Source organism: Adiantum capillus-veneris, chromosome 8 (assembly GCF_014529385.1).
Source record: "Adiantum capillus-veneris isolate H3 chromosome 8, ASM1452938v2, whole genome shotgun sequence".
NCBI lineage: Eukaryota > Viridiplantae > Streptophyta > Polypodiopsida > Polypodiales > Pteridaceae > Adiantum > Adiantum capillus-veneris.
In genome coordinates, this window is record NC_140938.1 from 68774845 (window position 1) to 68795272 (window position 20428).

Below are 20428 nucleotides of genomic sequence, written 5' to 3' on the forward strand. Positions count from 1 at the left end.
TGAGCTCGCCATGAGCTGTGGCGTGATACAGAACTTCTAAGCTCGCCATGTGAGCTCGCCATGAACCTGTGATGCCATGACGATGATCCCGTCGGAGATGCAAGGTGGAAGCATGATATCCTTGGATGACAACGCCAAGTCAGAGTGGGCCCTTGAGGCAGAGTTTGCACAGTCTCGATGAAGGCAATGACGGGGGTCTCACAATGAAGTGTGACAACTTCGTCGACTGCTTCCTTAAGAATCCATTCCCTTCAGACTTTTGACTCTGCAAAGAAGCTAGGGAGCTTTATCCCACCAACAGCTAGTTACTCTCCGTGTACGGGCAATGCACCTGCAGGAAACTTACGGATTTTGTCAATCCGTTTCAGGTAACAAATGTCAAGCCCATACAGGATCTTCAGCACGCTAATGATATCCTGACTCCATCGACATCGTCAACTCTGTGCAGGTCGCAACAGGAAACTGATTCACCCACGTATAGGTCTCTCTCTCTCTCTCTCTCTCTCTCTCTCTCTCTCTCTCTCTCTCTCCCACCCACCCAAATTCTCCTTGCACTCAGTCTATAGAATGATAGCTGCAAAAAGAGAGAGCCCTACATGAGCTTCGACATGAAGTGAATGTCTCCGCCATGGATTGCCACCTCTTTAGTGAGTTTGCTTCTTCTAGCTGTGTCATGCGCTTCGCTTCTTTTCGTCTTTCATGAACGTTGTAGTCAGAATATGGGCTGTTTTTGGTGCCTACAAGCTCCCTCCATAAGCTACAGCATGGACTGAGTGTCGCCTTGAGGAGCAATGAATTGTTGCCTCGCTGTCATGAAGCTTCACCTATTTGCCTCTTTCATGAACTTTGTAGCCAAAAACCTCGGCTATTGTTGATGCCTGCACCTTAACTTGTTATGTTGCAGTTGTTTTGTGAAGATTGTCTTTGCATAGAGCCTTTCATTGACTATTTTGTGAGTCTCTCATATTCAATGCCAACTGCACCCCATGTGCTTTTTACGCCTGCTCAAAGATCCTAGAAACGATTACCCAAGAGGCTAGAGTCCTACAAGATTTGCTACCTACTATGACCGTGCATTGTCAATTGGTGTGGGTTCTTGCTTCATCAAGATTGCGTTTAGTTCTTGTTGTGGGTAGAATTAGCTCAAGGTATAATGTTTCTCTTGGTCAAAATCCATTCATAATAAGGACTCTCTGACACACTCTCTCTCTCTCTCTCTCTCTCTCTCTCTCTCTCTCTCTCTCTCTCCCTCCATGTGTCTTTATCTCATCAGAGGCTTGAAGCCTCATAAGCCAAAATCTCCACTCCTAGCTCATGAGGCTCGAACTCAATGACCTAGAGACTCAATTTTCAAGCCTCCTAGAAACCATTTGCAAAGGTCTCTAGTGCATGAGGTGGCTCGAGATTAAGCTCAAGAGCTTCTTGAGACAAAGACACTTGCAATACTCTTTCTAGTTGAGCATTCAGTCCAGAGCTCCTGAGGCTCCAATTTGAGTTTGAGCCTCATGACCTAGGGACTCAATTTTCAAGCCTCCTAAGCTAGTGATTTTAGCAAAATTCTTTCTAGCTAGAGACCATTTGTCTCTAGCACATGAGGTGGCTTGAGATTAAGCTCAAGATATTCTTGAGACGAAGACACCTGCAATACTCTTTCTAGTTGAGATTTTGGTATGAAGCTTCTGAGGCTCGAACATAAGTTCGAGCCTCATGACCTCCACACTTAGTTTTCAAGCCTCATGAGCACTCAACTATGACTCATTCTAGTTGAGCATTGAGTCTCTAACTCTTAACTTTGAGCCTCATGACTTGGACACTCAATTTTCAATGCTCATGAGCACTCTAGTAGAGCTCTTTCTACCTAGAAACTATCTCAAAGAGTATGTATCCCAGGAGGTTTGAATTGAGTCTCTACCTCATGTGGCTCGAGATTAAGCTCAAGAGATTCTTGAGACAAAGACACTTGCAATACTCTTTCTAGTTGAGCATTCAGTCTATAGCTCATAAGGCTCGACGAGCCTCATGACCTAGATGGATAGTTTTCAAGACTAATGAGCACTCTAGTATGACTCCTCTAGTTGAGCATTTAGTCTCTATCTTTGGGGCTCAACCTTAAGTTCTAGCCTCATGACTTTCACACTCAATTTTGAATCTTCCTAAGCACTATAGTAGAGCTCTTTCTACCTAGAAACTATCTGGAAGAGTTTGTATCTCACGAGGCTTCGATTGAGTCTTTACCTTCTGTGGCTTGACATTAAGCACAAGAGCTTCTTGAGACAATACTCTTTCTAGTTGAGCATTCAGTATATAGCTCCTAAGGCTTGAACTTAAGTTCGAGCCTCATGACCGCGACATTTAGTTTTCAAGCCTCATGATTGAGCAATCAACTATGACTCGTTCTAGTTGAGCATTGAGTCTCTATCTCTTGAGTTTGAGCCTCATGACTTGGACACACAATTTTCAATGCTCATGAGCACTCTATTAGAGATCTTTCTACATAGAAACTATCTTAAAGAGTTTGTATCCCAGGAGGTTTGAACTGAGTCTCTACCTCATGTGGCTCGAGATTAAGCTGGAGAGATTCTTGAGATAAAGACATTTGCAATACTCTTTCTAGTTGAGCATTCAGTCTATAGCTCATAAGGCTCGAACTTAAGTTCGAGCCTCATGACCTAGATGGATAGTTTTCAAGACTCATGAGCACTCTAGTATGACTCCTCTAGTTGAGCATTTAGTGTCTATCTTTGGGGCTCGAACTTAAGTTCTAGCCTCATGACTTTCACACTCAATTTGGAATCTTCCTAAGCACTCTAGTAGAGCTATTTCTACCTAGAAACTATCTGGAAGAGTTTGTATCTCACGAGGCTTCGATTGAGTCTTTACCTTCTGTGGCTTGACATTAAGCACAAGAGCTTCTTGAGACAAACACAATTGCAATACTCTTCCTAGTTGAGCATTCAGTCTATAGCTTGAGGCTTGAACTTAAGTTCGAGCCTCATGACCGCGACATTTAGTTTTCAAGCCTAATGATTGAGCAATCGACTATGACTTGTTCTAGTTGAGCATTGAGTTTCTAGCTCTTAAGTTTGAGCCTCATGACTTGGACACGCAATTTTCAAGGCTCATGAGCACTCTATTAGATCTATTTCTACATAGAAACTATCTTAAATGTATCCCAGGAGGTTTAAATTGAGTCTCTACCTCATGTGGCTTGAGATTCAGCTCAAGTGATTCTTGAGACAAAGACACTTGCAATACTCTTTCTAGTAGAGCATTCAATCTATATCTCATAAGGCTGGAACTTAAGTTCAAACCTTATGACCTAGATGGTTAGTTTACAAGCCTCGTAAGAGCTCTAGTATGACTCACTCTAGTCGAGTGTTTAGTCTCTAGCTCCGGGGCTCCAACTTAAGTTCCAACCTCATAACTTGCACACTCAATTTTCAATCCTCCTGAGCACTCTATTTTTACCTAGAAACTATCTGGAAGCGTTTGTATCTCATAAGGCTTGGATTGAGTCTCTACCTTATGTGGTTTGACATTAAGCACAAGAGATTCTTGAGACAAACACACTTGAAATACTCTTTCTAGTTGAGAATTCACTCTATAGGTCTTGAGGGTTGAACTTAAGTTTGAGCCTCATGGCCGCAACGCTTAGTTTTCAAGCCTCATGAGCACTTGTCTATGACTTGTTCTAGTTGAGCATTGAGTCTCTAGATCTTAAGTTTGAGCCTCATGTCTTGGACACTCAATTTTCAATGCTCATGTGAGCACTCTAGTAGAGTTCTTTCTACCTAGAAACTATCTGGAAAATTTTGTATCCTAGGAGGTTTGAATCCAGTCTCTACCTCATGTGGCTCGAGATTAATCTCAAGATATTCTTGAGAAAAAGACACTTGCAATACTCTTTCTAGTTGAGCATTCAATCTATAGCTCACAAGGCTTAAACTAAAGTTCGAGCCTCATGACCTAGATGGTTAGTTTTCAAGCCTCATGAGCACTCTAGTATGACTTGCTCTAGTTGAGCATTTAGTCTATAGCTCCGGGGCTCAAACTTAAGTTCTAGCCTCATGACGTGCACACTCAATTTTCAATTCTCCTCAGCAATCTAGTAGAGCTCTTTCTACCTAGAAACTTTCTTGAAGAGTTTGTATCTCATAAGGCTTGGATTGAGTCTTTACCTTATGTGGCTTGACATTAAGCACAAGAGATTCTTGAGACAAACACACTTGCAATACTCTTTCTAGTTGAGCATTCAGTCTAAAGCTCCTGAGGGTTGAACTTAAGTTCAAGCCTCATCACCTAGATGCTTAGTTTTCAAGCATCATGAGCACTCTAGTATGAATCGTTCCAGTTGAGCATTTAGTCTCTAGATCTGGGGCTTGAGCCTCATGATTTGGACACTCAATTTTCTATCCTCATGAAAAACCTAGTAGAGCTCTTTTTACCTAGAAACGATCTGGAAGAGTTTGTATCTCACAAGGCTTGAATTGAGTATTTACCTTATGTGGCATGAACTTATGTTTGAGTCTCATGACCTAACGACTCTATTTCTAAGCATTGCCAACACTCTAGTATGGCTCTTCCAAGCTGGAACCCATCTACAAGAATCCTATCTCAATCTCTAGCTTATGAGGGTCGAACTTAAGTTTGAACCTCATGATTAGGAGACTCACTTTTCAAGCCACATGAGCACTCTAGTCAAAACTTTTCTAGCTACGAATCATCTTCAAGAGTGTTGATCATGGTTGTAAGTTCAAGAGCCTCATGATCTAGAGATTTTTGCAAAACTCTTTCAAGTTGAAATCCATCTTGAAGATTATATAGGTCATGAGCCTCTTGACCTAAAGACTCAATTATTAATTCTCGTGAGAGGAATCTTTCTATTTAGAGACTATTTGGAAGACTATCTATAGCACTAAGCCTGAGAGCCTCATTAGCTAGAGACTCTTGTAGAAGTATTTCTAATTGAATTCCATTTTCTAAAGTCTTGACATGATAAGGGTTCTTGACTCTGAAGCCTCATGACCTAGAGAGTTAATATTCAAGGATCATGAGCACTCTAGTAGGCTCTTGACTCTTGAGCCTCATGACCCATAGATTCAAGACTCATGAGAACTCTAGTAGCGATATTTCTAGCTTTAAATCATTTGCAAAAGTCTCTTATATTTCATTGAGAATTTAACATAAGTTCAAGCCTCATGAGTTAGAGACTCTAGAAAAACTCTTTCTAATTGATAGCAATCTTTATAAGTCTCTAGCTCATTAGTTTGGGCCTCATGACTTGGAGACTCAATTTCAATCCTCATGAGTGCTATAGTACTATGATTTCTAGATAGAAATATTATCAAAAGTCTCTACCTCACCATGCTAATATTTATGTGATCATCCTTACCTAGAGACTCGTGAATCTATCTCCAAATTACTTGGTAATTTTTGCTTCATCTTGGTCTGTGGGTTGACAATTTTGGTATCTAACGATATGGCGAAGTTAAAAAATGTTTTCTATGTGTTGAAAAGTTTGATGTTTGATACTACTTGAAGTTACATTTTTCATGTCTCCTCCAAAGTTTTGATATCTCTCTTTGAAGGGACTCAATTTTTGTTTTGAGGAGCACTAAACACTAACATTTGTTTGATACTACTTGAAGTTACAGTTTTCATGTCTCCTCCAAAGTTTTGATATCTCTCTTTGAAGGGACTCAATTTTTGTTTTGAGGAGCACTAAACACTAACATTTGGAGGAGACTTTTTGAAATCACAATATGTGAAACATGCTAGAATCAGGTTTTTGTCTGGGAAATCAAGGCGATGCTAGAATAAAAAACATATTATTTGAAATTGACAATTCAAGAAAGCCAAAAAATAGAAATAACTTCACACTAGGGCTACGTATGTATTGGGTTAGCCCCTTGATTATGAATTGCCTATATAACTAAGGCTACTTGTTAATATCTTTTTGTTCTTTATTTGTTATCTTGGTGTTTCTAAACACCATTCTCATTTGAGATCCCCTTAACATGAAAATTGCTTTTAGTAGGGCTTGTAAACAAGTCAAGTTTTGTTTCTCATTTGTTATCGGAGTTTCTTAATACTGTAGTCTTTGATGGTTCTTTTGACTCCATTGCCCTCTCTTTTTTGAGTGGTGCATGTTTTTTATGGAAGTGCTATTTCTTAAAGCATTGTTCTTACATATCAACAATGTTAAAGTCATAGTTTCAATTTTTCCATTGAATATACGCAAAGAAATCTAGCTATGTGTTGAGGCTACGAAAATATGTTAACTAGAAATTTATGATACCAACCTCTAGTCACATATAATAGCCTCGAACTACATTTGAGCCTCATGCCCACATGCTAGTTTAGGTGAGGCACGTGACGATTGAACTTAAGTTCAATCCTCATCTTAGTATCCTACAATGCAACGAGAAGTGAGGCTTGAACTTATGTTGGAGCCTCGCATCCTTGTGCTAGTGCCTTGAACTACATTTGAGTATGTCCACTTGCTAGTTTAGGCAAGGCATCTGAGGCACAAACTTAACTTCAGTTCTCTTCTTAATATCCCACACAACCAAAACAAGTAAAGCTTGAACTCAAGTTTGAATCCCATTTTTATGTGCTAGTGCCTCATTTTCATATGGCACAAAGGGTCCCCACAAATAACCAAGAGGTCAAATACAGCAAAAAAAACTCGAGTTTTAGGTCTCATTTAAAAAATGGGACTTGAATAATTCCCAAAATTCTTAAATATGTGTTCAATAGGAATCAGGCAAGCCATTGGGCTGTTGAATGCTCATTAGACCCCTTGGCCAATAGTCTTCTAGATAGCTTAATTCTTATTGGTTCTTCTATCAAATGTTTTTAAATGAATAAACTAGATTTACTCTAGCCTAATTCTCATTGGTCCACCTCTATGGCCATCCAATAGGATTTGAGTGCACCTTGTGGGCAATTGGGCTAGGGAGCTGACATGTGTCCATTATGCCCTTTGTGTAAACGAAAGCTTTGGAGTGTGTGTGTGTGTGTGTGTGTGTGTGTTTTCTCTCACCTTTTCTCTCTCTTTCCCTACCTTTAGGGCTCGCTCCCTCCTATCTAGGACCACTTGAAGACTTTTGGTCATCACATAAGTATCCAATTTCACTTTGGACGTACCTTTGAATTTTGGAACCTTAGCATTTTGGAAGTCTTAATGGGCTGAACCCTAAGGTCTTTGGAGCCCATTGTTTCACATTGCTCTTTCGTAAATGGCCCCCCTTCGGATCCCTATTTTTCCTCCTTTGGATGCCTACTGTGACCAATTTGCTAGCCTTACCAATAATCTAGCTTTTTCTCCCCTGGTACTACTTCCCCATATTAAATGATCAGTTTAACATGAGAAAATCATTTAGGAGAATTAGATATTAGTTATTATGACAAGACCTATGTTACCGAAGTAGATCAACGTTCACAATGGAAAAAGTACCTACCTCTTGTAGAGTATGCATACAATAATACTGTCCATACTACTACAGGGAAGGCACCTTTTGAAATCATTAAAGGAAGACCGAAAAGTCCCTTGCTGCTTAAGTTACATAGGTAAATCTTCACTGCAGATGAGTATAGCAGATACCTACAAGAATCTTTCCAAAAAATTAAGGAGACTATATCCATCTCGCAACAAAGGCAAAAGGTTGTTGCTAACAAGCACAAAAGAACCTTAGCTTTCAAGGAAAATGATTGGGTCCTACTCAAATTTCCCAAGGCTCGATCGAGGCAAACTACGGGCAAAAATCCTACGGGCCACCAAAAGTATTATGCTGAACTAGCAAAAAGATATTATGGCCCTTTTCAAATCCTAAAACCGATCAATCAGATGGCCTATTTACTCAAGTTGCCCAACCATTGTCTCATTCATAATGCTTTTCATGTGAGCCTGTTTAAGCCTTACAAAGGAGAGCCACCACAAGAACCAATCATTGAGGACCACCTAAGATTGAAGATCAAGAAGAGGTGCTTCAAACCGAATCAATTCTTCGCCATGAAGACAAGGTGCTAAGACATGGTAAGATTATCCGACAGTAACTTATTAAGTTTAGAAATTATCCTTTTGAAGATGCTAGATGGATGCAAGGAACACAACTTAAGCTTAAAGATAGTATGAACCTTGTCAATGCTTACAATGGTACATTAGAGTAAGCAAATGTAAATACTTCTTAAATGAAAAATGTTTTTGTCTTATAAGACTAGTTCTCTTTTTATTGTGCACAAATTTAAGTAGTATGCATGCTTAGAACCATGTTTGTGGTGGCCAAGTCTCTCAAATACCAAGTAGAATTTGTTACTCTACTTTGGGAGTATGATATGGACTCAAGAGCATACATGCTTGCGGCAGCTAAGTCTCTCAAGCCCCAAATGGATTAGTCATCCATTTTTGAATGATGTCGTAGGGTAAAAAGGAATCCTCTACCTGCTAAGAAACATAGACCAATGACTAAGGCTTTATCTTCTCTACCTCATAGTCGAGGATGACTATGAGTTCAAGAGAGAGGTAATGTCATAAAATCTAACATCTAATTAATCCAAATGATTTTCTCATATTGAACTGATCATTTAATGTGGGAGAATAAATGGTAATAAGAGCTAGAATATAGACATGTGCTTTTAGATCTATCTCAGCATGGGACCAAAGGAAAGGGGTTAAATGGGAGATGGTCTAGCAAAGATCAATTCCAACTAATGGAGCTTAAAATACCTTAGGATTAGCTTCATTAAAGACCTCAAAAGTTTAATGTTAAAAGTCCTTAGACCTAGGACCTTAGTCAAGCTAGGACTGAGCTTGAAATGGAACCCGGACCAAGCTTGAGGTGCTTGGCGTGCTTGCTGACTAAGGTGCTTGTCGTGCTTGATACTAAGGTGCTTGATGTGCTTTTCATGCTTGATGATTAGGGTGCTTGAAGTGCTTAAGGTACTTAGGGGCCAAGAAGCGCCATGAAGTCAAAGCATGGCCTACAAAGTAGGGGGCAAAGGGTTGAATGGTCTTTCCCTCACCCAAGGGACACCCCTTGCTCAAAGAGGCAAATAGGATACATTTCAAGCCCCTAGCTTGGTTTCCCCCATAGTGTGCCTAAAGCCTATTGGATGGCTTTGAGAGAGGCCCAATGAGAATTTAGTTGAATTAATTAATTGAATAAGATTTATTCAAGCCCTCTCTCTCAAAGGGGAAAGGAGGACACTTGTCCTCCAAAGGCTACCTCTATTGCTTGAAATGCATTGTGCATGTGATTGGCTAGGCTTAGAGGGGTCCAATTAGCTTCAAAATTGAGCTACAAGGAGGGGCCAACCAAAGCAAGCAAGGGGGGTGCTTGGGGGGTATACTCCCTCTCACACACACTCATTTTCTCTCATTCTCACTTGTGAAAGTGCAAGAGTTCTTCTCCTTATTCAAGCTTGAGAAGTTGAGAGCCTACACCAACACTCTTGGCTGTGGAATGCAAATCCAACCAAGATCCATGCTTCAATGCTATGCTAGCCATCTTCTTCATCTCCATTACTATGCTACTATGCTATGCTAAGCTCTATGAGTAATGGTATGGGAGGACACTATTTCTTTCTCGTATGTTACTTCTTCTTCCTCTTCCCTTCCCTCACTTTTTGCTAGCTCTCTCCACCTTTGAAGGTGTTTGAGGTCTTGGGATTGAGACCGGGGATATGTTAATGCCTTTGCAAGTTAATTAGGGTATAATTTTGGTGTACAAAGTCTACCATCTTCATTGCACCAATGGGGTCACAAGGAACACAATCTTGTATTGTACCAAGCCATTCGGTAAGCACTTTGTCTTTGGCATCGCTTGCAAGAAACTGCTTCATTATGGAAACTCGTAGAGTTTTCTATGTCTTTGGAGCTTTTCCATTACCTCATAGACTAGCCCACCATCATCGGGTGGACTTTTGAAAATGCATAGCTACATGATGTAGCTTGGAGGACTCCGTGAAGTCATCATCTCCAAAGCCCGCATCAAATTGTTGGATGAAGGCCAAAACTTTTTCCGTAGCACCAAAGGTTCCATCGGTGAGAAAACAGATGCTCTTTCCTCCCTCCTTGAACTTCCTAAGCTTGTAGGACCTTATCCAAGCAGTATAGGATTTGCGATGTCCTCTCCTCTTGTACTCTCTAGGAGAAAAACCGATGCTTTCATTGGAAGAAGAGGAAGGTGATGAAGATGGAAAAGAGTGTGAACCCTTTCTCTCCTTTTTCTTCTTTTGTTTACTCTCTTCCTTCTCAAAATGACGAGGAGAAGGACTATATAAAAATATTTTCCTCTTTAGAGGAGTTGGGGATCATTGAGACCGCCGTCTTCGCAGAGCCACATCTTCCAAAAAACTTGCAGATTCACTTCTTTCTCTTTCATAGGATTCCTCCTCTTCTCTCACCGGAGAGAATCTTCTTTTGGAAGTCTTTACAAGAGGCTTCCTAAGCTCTCTCTCTCTTGGGGGGGGGGGGGGGGGGGGGGCGGTTTGGGGGGGTTTGGAGAATCCCATGGGTGCAAAGTTGTTGAGAAACTTCAACTTCTTATAAAGAGGGGTTGCCCATGGCTTGTTGAAACCATTGATTGGTTTTTGATAGGATGTCCTAGAGCTTGATGAGTTTGTAGCATGGATGGGTGGCAAGCGGACGATCTTCGAAGCACATTCCTCCCTTGCATATTACATAGGAAAACTCCCCCCCTGGCGATGTTGCCAGTGTATATAATAAATTCACTCCCCAAGGTCATTTCATGACATGGTCTTTGAAAGCCTTGAGCAAAGTCTTGTGCTTCAACAAAATTGCCCAAACTGCTCATCTTCTATTCCTAGTGTGTAGATTACTGGCATACACTGCATTTGGCACTGGCTTCAACAACAAGGTGCTTTCCCACATAGGGATACACGCATCTATTGGCTCGATTGACCTTGAGGCCATAGCACACTCCCTCTTGGTCAAGAAGTTGCATTATGCACAACAGAGATGCCAAGAAATGGCTAAAAAATTATGGGCACCCCAAATGAATGATGTGATATCCCTTGTTTAAGTATTAATGAAATATATGTAGTTCCCTCTCTATTTTGTTACATTCTCTTCAATTATGTTTCAAATTTTCTTAAGATTCCTAAACTTATGTTGTCATTTATTAAGGTGTGCCCTTTTTTCTTTGCAAAACTAACTCATTGTAACTTGTGTCGGTGATAGGGAGAGGGGGTGAATGGATGATGGAAACTTTTGCATTTTTTGGACTTGTGTGCACTCCATGACACTAGAAAAACACAAATTTTGCTTAAATTCAAGTGTCCATGCATCCATTCCCCCCCTCCCCCCAAAGGTTGAGCAACAAAAAGATAGCATTTAACTTAAAAACATTAGGAAGTTGAAGAAGAAATGATTTTGTTGCATGTTTGGTAGGTCCTTGTGGCATTTTCCACTTGTTGTTGTACTCTTAACAATTCAGTTTGTGCACTTCCCTTGCAATCTTGGATTGTAGTGCACGCTCTATGGTGAGCTTACAAGAAAATGTCGTGTGGAAGAACCAGTTGAACATGTCTTCCATATAATTAGACTATACCACACCACCACCATGTCAAGTATTTTTAAAGTACACCCCCTAGCTTGATAATGGGATTTTTCCATACCTTGAGTGCTGAAAATCTCAAGCCAACCATATTTGTGCATTAAAAATACTCCATGCGCAAATAAGATATGTTTATCACACGAGAAAATGATGCAAGTTATGACATGAAAAAAAACCTCTTATCATACTTTCACTATGTGATATGGCTTACCATGTAATGTGTGATGTTATTCTTACTCCAAGCAAGGATGAAGACCTTGGTGAAATCTTCCAGCACCACTTGAAATGATTGGTGTTGCTCCTCTGTTGTGTTGGTAAGACCCATAAGCTTGACCATTCTATCAAAAGTTACCCAAACTTTCTTGCAATTGTTTGCAAGCTCGTCATTTGAGTCATTGTTAGTAGTGGCTTTGCATAATTTCTTCCAGAGCTCCCAAAGGTAGTTTCCTTGTGGTTGGAGCTATTTTGTTGTTCATCTTCGCATAGGTTTCCCGAATCAACTTTATTCAAGAAGTGTCTTGCTTTTTGTCCACTCATTAACACTTGTTGGGAAATCTCATGGACTTCCCCTGTGTTCTTTGTAGCAATAATTGACACATTTTCAGTGTGACAGCCAATGGACTTGAGAAGTGCCTCCACCTTGGTGATCGCCTCCTAGGAATTCTGCAATGGGCTCATTGTGAAAGCATAATCAATGTGGAGCTTCAATAGCCTATCAAAATACGCATGAATGCGTGTAATGTACATAAATATGCATTAGATAGACAAAATGGAAAGATGGGGTTCTAGGTCTTGTCCTTCAATGCACGATCCATTGAATTGAGCATGGGGCATCTCAAAATAGACGCTTCTCATTCTCTGCCTTCATCTCCAATAACAAAATTGTCAGTAGCTTCGTCTCCATCCTCTTGCCATGGAAGCATTGAACCACCCTTTGTAAAGTTCTTTTGTGATTTTTGTTTTTAAGTTTGTATTCCCAAGTGCAAAATGGACAAGGATAGAGCGAAGAAGCCCTTTGTTTGTAGCCGAGCAAAAATTTTATATGGTCTTTAAGTCCCTGCCCAAGTGCCACTCCACTTTGAAGATACCTAAACCTTCAACCTCCAACTTCTCACCTGCAATTTGGGAGTGTATTACTTCTATAATCCATGGATTCCCTCAAAAATCCAAGAAAGTAATCCATTGGTCTCTTTGGGCATCCCAATAGCACCCAGCCACCAAATGTCTTTCTCTGGTTAAACACTGAAAAATAGGGTGGGGGATGGGTCGATTGAATCCCTTCATTTTGTTTGCAATTCATTCATTAGAGTGACACTCAACCTCTCAAGCCTTTGACGTTTCACAAAGTCATCAAGTTTCAACACAAAAGCAACCTTTGTTGTGCCAAGCACTACAAAACAAGGCAAGACCTTAGACATCACAGTCTATGATAACAAGAATACAATCAAAAGTAAAAAGTATATTATCTCACCTTCTTGAGGTAACTCGTAAAATCTAAGCATAGCTTGCTAAAGCCTTTTGAGGTCCACAAATATATTGTTCCACATTGTGTAAGGGAAGCCCTTCTCTAAAGATCTCGTGGAGTTTTACCTAGCTTTTTTTCTTTTTCTTTGGTGTGCATGAAGGGTAAAGTGAAGCAAGCATTGTGTCCTCAATGTATAGGTATGCCCCAATGCTAGAGAATACATCTTTGTTTGTGGCCTTCTTTGCAAGGTTGACCTTCTGTGGAATGAGAAACAGGTTCTCCACAATGTCACGCTCCCGCAGGGCATCCTTTAGAAGTTGAAAACTAGCCTTGTAGGCTTTAGTGTTGATCCTGGCACCTTCACTAACCACATTTTCCAATGTGTCCTTGGTGACTACATCACCTAGGTGAATGTAAGATAGAAATCACATCATGGATATTGAGACAACTAGCGAGAAGGTTGATTCGATCATCTTGACTTGATCCACCGCATGCCTCGCGAATGAATTTTTTGGTTTGCAAGAAGATATATAATAGTGATTAGTGTGAAGTAGAAACATCTCCTGCAAGTGAAAAATAAATCACCTTGTGGTTGTCACTCATCGCTTGCATGCTTCACTTGTACGTGCAAGTGTTTCAATGGATTAAAACATGTGCTTGTGTTCTCTTGCACCAAGAGGTGTTTCTTTCAAGGGCGCGATGGTCTTTCCAAGCTTTGAAATGTTGGCATCCTTATCCTACATTTGTTGTTAGAGAGTTACAACCCCCTTCTCTGAAGAGGTGATTCTTTCTTATAATGCCAATGTGTTTAGTTGAAGTGCTTGACATCGGTGCATCCACCAATGCAAAGAATTATTTGCACCCATAGACAACTACTTGTTATAACCTGACAAGTCACCCTCTCCCCTCCCAACATATTGAAGAAACTTCAAGAGGCTATTAAATGTTGGATGGAAGCGGCTTACAGGATCGTACGAGTACAAATGGCCATCCACCCAAAGGTTGACATTAGTCTCACCGGTGTCGTGATGTTCTTGTGATGATCTCTATTCATCCACACATGTGACCTTCATTGAAAACTCCATGGGGAAGTAAATATGTACGCTTGTGGTGTGTGGAGTAACATAGTTTGTGATATCATTGAGCACCATTGCAGCTGATTCTAAGAAAGCAAAGGAGGAAAAGGGGGGGGGGGGGGGGGAGAAGGGGACATAAGGGGGCAAGGAGAGAGGGGGATGGAGGGAGAGGGAAGAGAGAACAATATATATAATTTTTTTAAGGGGAAAAATGAAGATTGAAAAAGTGGACTTTTAGTGAGTGTAAGTTAAAAAAGATCAAAAATGGTTTTTTTAATATGCATATATATTGGGGGAAACTTTTAGACAAAAAATAAGTGAACAAAAAATTTGAAAAAAAAATCAATCTTTGGCCCTTAGTTATGTACGTTTTTTATGATGTGGCCACACTTCCTTTTTCCCCTTCACTTTCAAAAATCTAGAGAGAGGAAGGGACCTCCTATATCCACATCCTACATGGGCCTAAAAAAAAGGTTAGAAAAGCCTATTAAAACCATCTTCTTGAATGCCCTTGTCCCCTTAATCGTTCATAGCATTAGCTTTAATCCCTTAAAATTAGGCTTCCTTACCAGGCCCATGCAAAGTCCATATTTTTTCTAAAATGAAAGGAATTGAATCTTGCTAATTGGCATAAAGCCACTAAAAGACACTCAAAAGATTTAAAGTTTCAAAACATTTTGGTTATTCCCCTTTCAAATATCCACTTGTGCACACTGCATGCAATTGTATCTATTACATGGGTTCAATAAAAGAGTCAAATCCTGCTAATTGGAATAAATCCCATCAAAGACACTCAAAAGATCTAAACTTTCAAAACATTTTGAATGTTCCCCTCTCAAATGCCCACTTGTGCACATCGCATGCAATGTATATAATTATTGAAAAGATTATGCATTTGTACATATGATTTGTATGGAAAGTGCAAAATTCATTAGCTAAAGAAAATTCCATAAAACTTATTGGAAGAGTCTTCTCAAATATTGGAATCCATGGAGGGATGTGGTAATTGAGATAGACCCCAAGAGGTCATATGGTGGAAACAATATTAGTAGAAATGCTTATATTGGTGGGATGAAGGCCAAGAACATCTTGGGATTCCATGGAAAATTGGGTAGTGGTACATCCAATGTTTAGTACAACCAATGGAAAGTCGTGAAAAATTATAAGAAGGACCATGGAGTTCATGGCATAGCAAGAAATCTAAAGAAATCTAAAGGAGGCTGGTGTGGGAAACCTTAAGTATGATTAAACTCATTGGGAAAAAAATGACATCTCCAACTTCAAGAAAGAGCTCAAAAAATTTAAAAAGTCATGAAAAATGCTTGGAGCATAGATAACTTCACAAACTACATGGTAACTGTTGCTAATTATGATATTGTTGTTTTAATTCATTTTAATTTATTTACAAATAGGACTACTAATTTACATCATCACTTTTGCATAAAATGCTAAATGAATTCACTTTTCTATACAACTTATCCTCTACAATCACTTCTTTGATACTAAAGATATATTGAAGCTTGCCAACATGCTCAACCCAAGGTATGGAGAAGTTCCACTACAAAGCAAGAACCAAGTTTTTTAAGCACATTAGATGTGGAGGAGGAATACAAAAGAGCTAATAGCTTGCTTGAAGTATTCCAATGGTTTTATTAACAAGTGTGGCCTAGGAAACGATCACAAGAAGCCAATAAATTATTAGAGAATTTAGATATTGTTATAACTTTACAAAACAATAGGAAGAAAATATGCATACAATAGGTCATCTACAAGTAAAAGGTTTAACACTAGGTAGAGACAAAAGGCAAGTGGAGTACGTTACAAGAATTTGATTTCTTGAGCCAACATCCTACATTTCAATCCTTCCCCTCCACTTCAAATACTCTTGCTTGCAATTCTCTGTATGTACCACTAGTAGAGGCAAGTACATAGCATGTCATAGTGCCAAATTATACACTTTTGGATCCCATGCAACTATTATAGTGTGTAAGAAGCACGCTTATGGTGGGTGCTACCGAGTGTAAGTCATGAGGGGAGAGAACAAGTGCACAGTAGTGGTGGGTGCTACCGAGTGCGAGCCAAGAGGCGAGAGAACAAGCGCACAGAGAGAGAGAGAGAGAGAGAGAGAGAGAGAGAGAGAGAGAGAGAGAGAGAGAGAGAGAGAGAGAGAGAGAGGTCGAATCCAAGAGGAAAAACCACGTTGTTGCATTAACTTGACAAACTTTACATGTATAAGGAACTTTAACTAACATTACCCACCCCTTTACCATGCAAAACTTCACAAACAAAGAGTGATGTACATCAGCTCTTGACTAGGTATATTTCCCACGGGATAGACGACCATGAATAAGGGCTTGAACCCAACAATTCCCCCCTCAAGCCCAAAGCCCAAACCACTGACAATGGGTTGAGAAACCACCTGAAACAATGAGTAGAGGGAACGCCTCCCCCCCTTACAACAACATCGAGGTGTGTGTGTGCTTCACTCAAACAACAATTAGAGTGGGAACGACAAGAACTCAAACCAAACAGATAAATGAGAGGTCTTACCACTTTTTCATGTGGTAGTATCTATAACCCGTACAAATTTATTTAGCATCACTTCAACATAAAGACATGCAATCTAAAGGACATCACTTTTAATCAAAAGCATTTGTGATTTTATATGACCATCAGTGTTCAAGAAAAATCAATTTTGCAAACATACAAAATTCCCCTTAAGATAAATTCCCCATCACTGTCCCCTTACGATTACAATTTGATGAAATTCAGTAGGTAAGCTATGAAGTAAAACAGCTATAAGATCTTCATTAGGGCTTCAACATAGACTAGTTGAGTTCTAATGCTCTTCAATCTATTAGCTAATATAGCTAGGTTCTCATCGTCATGTATGGTTTAAGAATGTAATTCCATTTTTAGGCTCATCATTGAATATTTGGTTTTGGCACCAAAAAGAGTCTCTTGTTCTATCCAAGCAACACTAGAAGCATTATGAAGATGATGGGACCTAGGAGGACTTCTTTATATGCCAAGAGCTTAAGGAGGTGATTAACATTTTGACGAATAGGTGTATGCCATGTGTGCAAGAATGGTGAGTGTGTAAGAGATGTGTAAGAGTGGTCACAGGAGACACTCCCCCCACGCCAAAAAGGAGGTGGATAATTTTATGATTTTTGGTCCTCCATAACTCCCACATATGATCTCTTATTTGAGCGGAGATCTTAGATCTACAATCTACGCGTCGAGCTCTTTCCATAGATATGTTACATGATATGGTTTTACCTGCTAAATTTTAAATTCCATTTTGGGAGGTAGATTTGAATTCAAATAAAATAGACATTTTGTCTGTTTGAATTCAAAAATTGTCCTTTGATTATATTCTTAACACTAAAGGTTTGGCTTCCTTAAACTGCCAAATAAAGAGGTCTAGGAAAACTGCCAAATAAAGAGGTCCTCCTAGACCCCACTCACTTCATGATGATGTGACATCATCCAAATATGAATAATATTGTCTTCCAAAGAAGTTAGAATAATGTCCAATGCTTGCTCGTCCTTCTTTTGTTGTTGGATAGATAAACCTCTAGTGACTACAACCGTTGTGCTTACTTTTTTTGTTGAAAGAGACTTGAGAACTCTCCAATGTTTTTTTTGCATTAGATAACCCTTAACTTTCATTTGCCAAGTATGAAAACCAGATTTGTCGAAGTAATCGACTTTTGATGACATGTTCAATGTAATTTCTACTATGGTTGTTGTTGAGTTTGAAAATTTAAAATCAAGTCAAAAAATAATGTTGAATCCAACTCTTGAAAATAAGATTGATGTCGAATTGTTGCTGAAGCCAATTAGGTAAACTGTTGTGGAGTGCCAATGCACAAAGTGGAGGTAACACAATGTGAATATCCTCTTGAAAAAGGCTCAAAGAAGGTGGCAAATATTAAAACTAGTGTGAAATATTTAAAAAATTAGCAGCTCAAACGACTAGGAAAACAGTGTTGAAGGTGATTTCACTCACAGTGGGCTATAGATAGCAAAGTAGCAGAAGATTATGTGTAAAAAATTCACCATAATACCAAGAAGTCCACTTTGAGGGATGGATTTTGAGTATGTCAAAAATTGGTGTTCTCCCCTTGCAGACGGCTAGTTACGCGTAGCACTCGATTATGGAGATCAAAGCATATCAATGTCATGAATGGGTTTTTCAACATAATCATCCAAGTTTTGATCTAGAGAGACCAACTGACCACCCATATGATACCATCGATTGTAAAACAAAGACAAATAAAATTTTGAGTATGGATCATATATATACAAGTAATGGAGCCAATTTGCACTTTGCAAACGACTTCATCAATTGTTTTCTCACCCCAACATTCTTCCACAAATTTAGAACATCCTTTGTGTCTACACACTTATTGTCATCCAAGTTCTAATACACAAAGACAATGATTGACACAAATATTGATAATCTACTCTGTTTGCTTGTAATGTTAAGTTTCAAAAAAAAAAAAGATTTCATATAAATCTTACACTTCTAGCTTTCACTTGTGCTCTAGCTTGAATGCGACCACTCTACACTCCTAATGTTAGGTAATGTAAGATTGGAATCACTTCTCTGTTCCTTGAAAGAGGCTAGTAGAACATAGAAGTGATCGTAGAAAAATATCCAATTTTCTACAAGAGACCCATGCGTTCTCCCTTTGTAGAGCACTTCTCCAATGGAACCATACTAAACATTTAAAATGTCAATAACACACTCCACCTATTACCATTCTTCTATGTTTCACATCTATCAGAAGCATAGTAGCAAAACCGAAATGCAAGAGCCAAAAAAAGTCTAAAAACAAGTTAGAACAACCAATAAACTAATGCAAATAAATTAATCATTTATTATTTTCTTTGTATAGAGAAAGATTAGAGCTCTCAGAATGGAGGTAAAGCTCTTTGTGTATATAGATATATTGCACAAAAACTTCAATGATTGTTTTCCTACCTCTTGAAGGCCTAAAATCCTTTAGCTTTTTTTCCTGCATAATAGAAATTGATTTTTGGAAGGAGCTTTTCTCTTACTCTTGATGTAGGGATATCCAGTTCTTGTTAGTGATTGATACTAAGATCCCCTACTATATTTGTTTAACATGCCATAGATGGTGATGGAATCAATACATATGATAGACCATTTCAATGGGATGGATTCCATGGATTGAGAAGATGACACACAGAAGAAAGAGAAAAGTCAAAATAGGACGAAAGAAGGGGAATTGGGAAGAGGATAGAAAAGAGGGAGGTGGAAAGAGGACAGTGAGAAGATTCAAAATCCTTTTTTGTCGGTGAAAGAGATTTTCTTGAAGTAATAGCATCACATAATTGAAACTTGCCTCAGACTATCTCTAAAACAAATTTTGTTTCAAAAATTCAAAAGCACTTTCTAAAGTGAAGGTTTTGTAACGGAAGGTTCTCTAAACGCTAAAAGGTTTTAAAAGAAAGACCTCAAACTTATATACATTATATATATATATATATATATATGTTTCCTAATGTAAAGAATAGTTTGTTATAAATGTAAGCATTATACAGATTCCTTGTCCTTGTCTAAGTTTCAAGTTTACTACACTTATACACTTTCATTGTCCTAGTGTAACTGTCTAGGTTTGTTTATAAACCTATTATATATGGATGTTTATGGGACAAAGGATTGCTCAATTATTTCCAACATTTCTCTCTATTGTCCAGAAGATTTATTGCATGCAAGAGAAGAAATTGCCTTCCAACACTCTTTGCAGTTGATGGAGATGTACCATCAGTTTAGGTTTATTTCAAAAATCAGACTCGCATACCTTTTCTTCGAATTTGTAATTTAGAGAATACAAAGACTATTGATTCACTTTTATGGTGTCGTGAAGACCATATGGCTAGGAGAGTAGAGTGGGATTATATGCTTCTCCAAAGGTTTCCATATACATGTGTATACTGATTGCATGTACATACTTGGGGATAACCCATAGTAGGCCTCTCATGCTATGCCATACTTCGACGTCATGGAGATCGGACAACTATAATTGATACATCTTCTTCAATGGCCATCAAGCAACACCTTCTGTCCTACTACCATGTGAGTTCATTGTGTGAACCACCGTTTAAAGAGGCTGACTACTTGAAAAGCCAAGTGTCATCTAAAAGAAAACTCATGCAATTACAAGATACGAGATTTCTTACCTCTTCTTGCTCATGAGATCTTTCTCCAAACACATTTACAATTAATATAACACGAGGGCAAGACCAGGTAGACATGTAAAGCATACAAACCC

At 39.0% G+C, this 20428-nt stretch overlaps 1 long non-coding RNA gene across 1 annotated transcript; it reads left to right on the plus strand.

Moving 5' to 3' along the window:
* The first annotated feature begins 17 nt into the window (after positions 1–17).
* On the plus strand, positions 18–875 carry LOC147452314 (uncharacterized). The gene is made up of 2 exons (XR_015188994.1): positions 18–368; positions 449–875. It is a non-coding gene; the product is annotated as an uncharacterized LOC147452314 (long non-coding RNA).
* Positions 876–20428: the final 19553 nt, after the last annotated feature.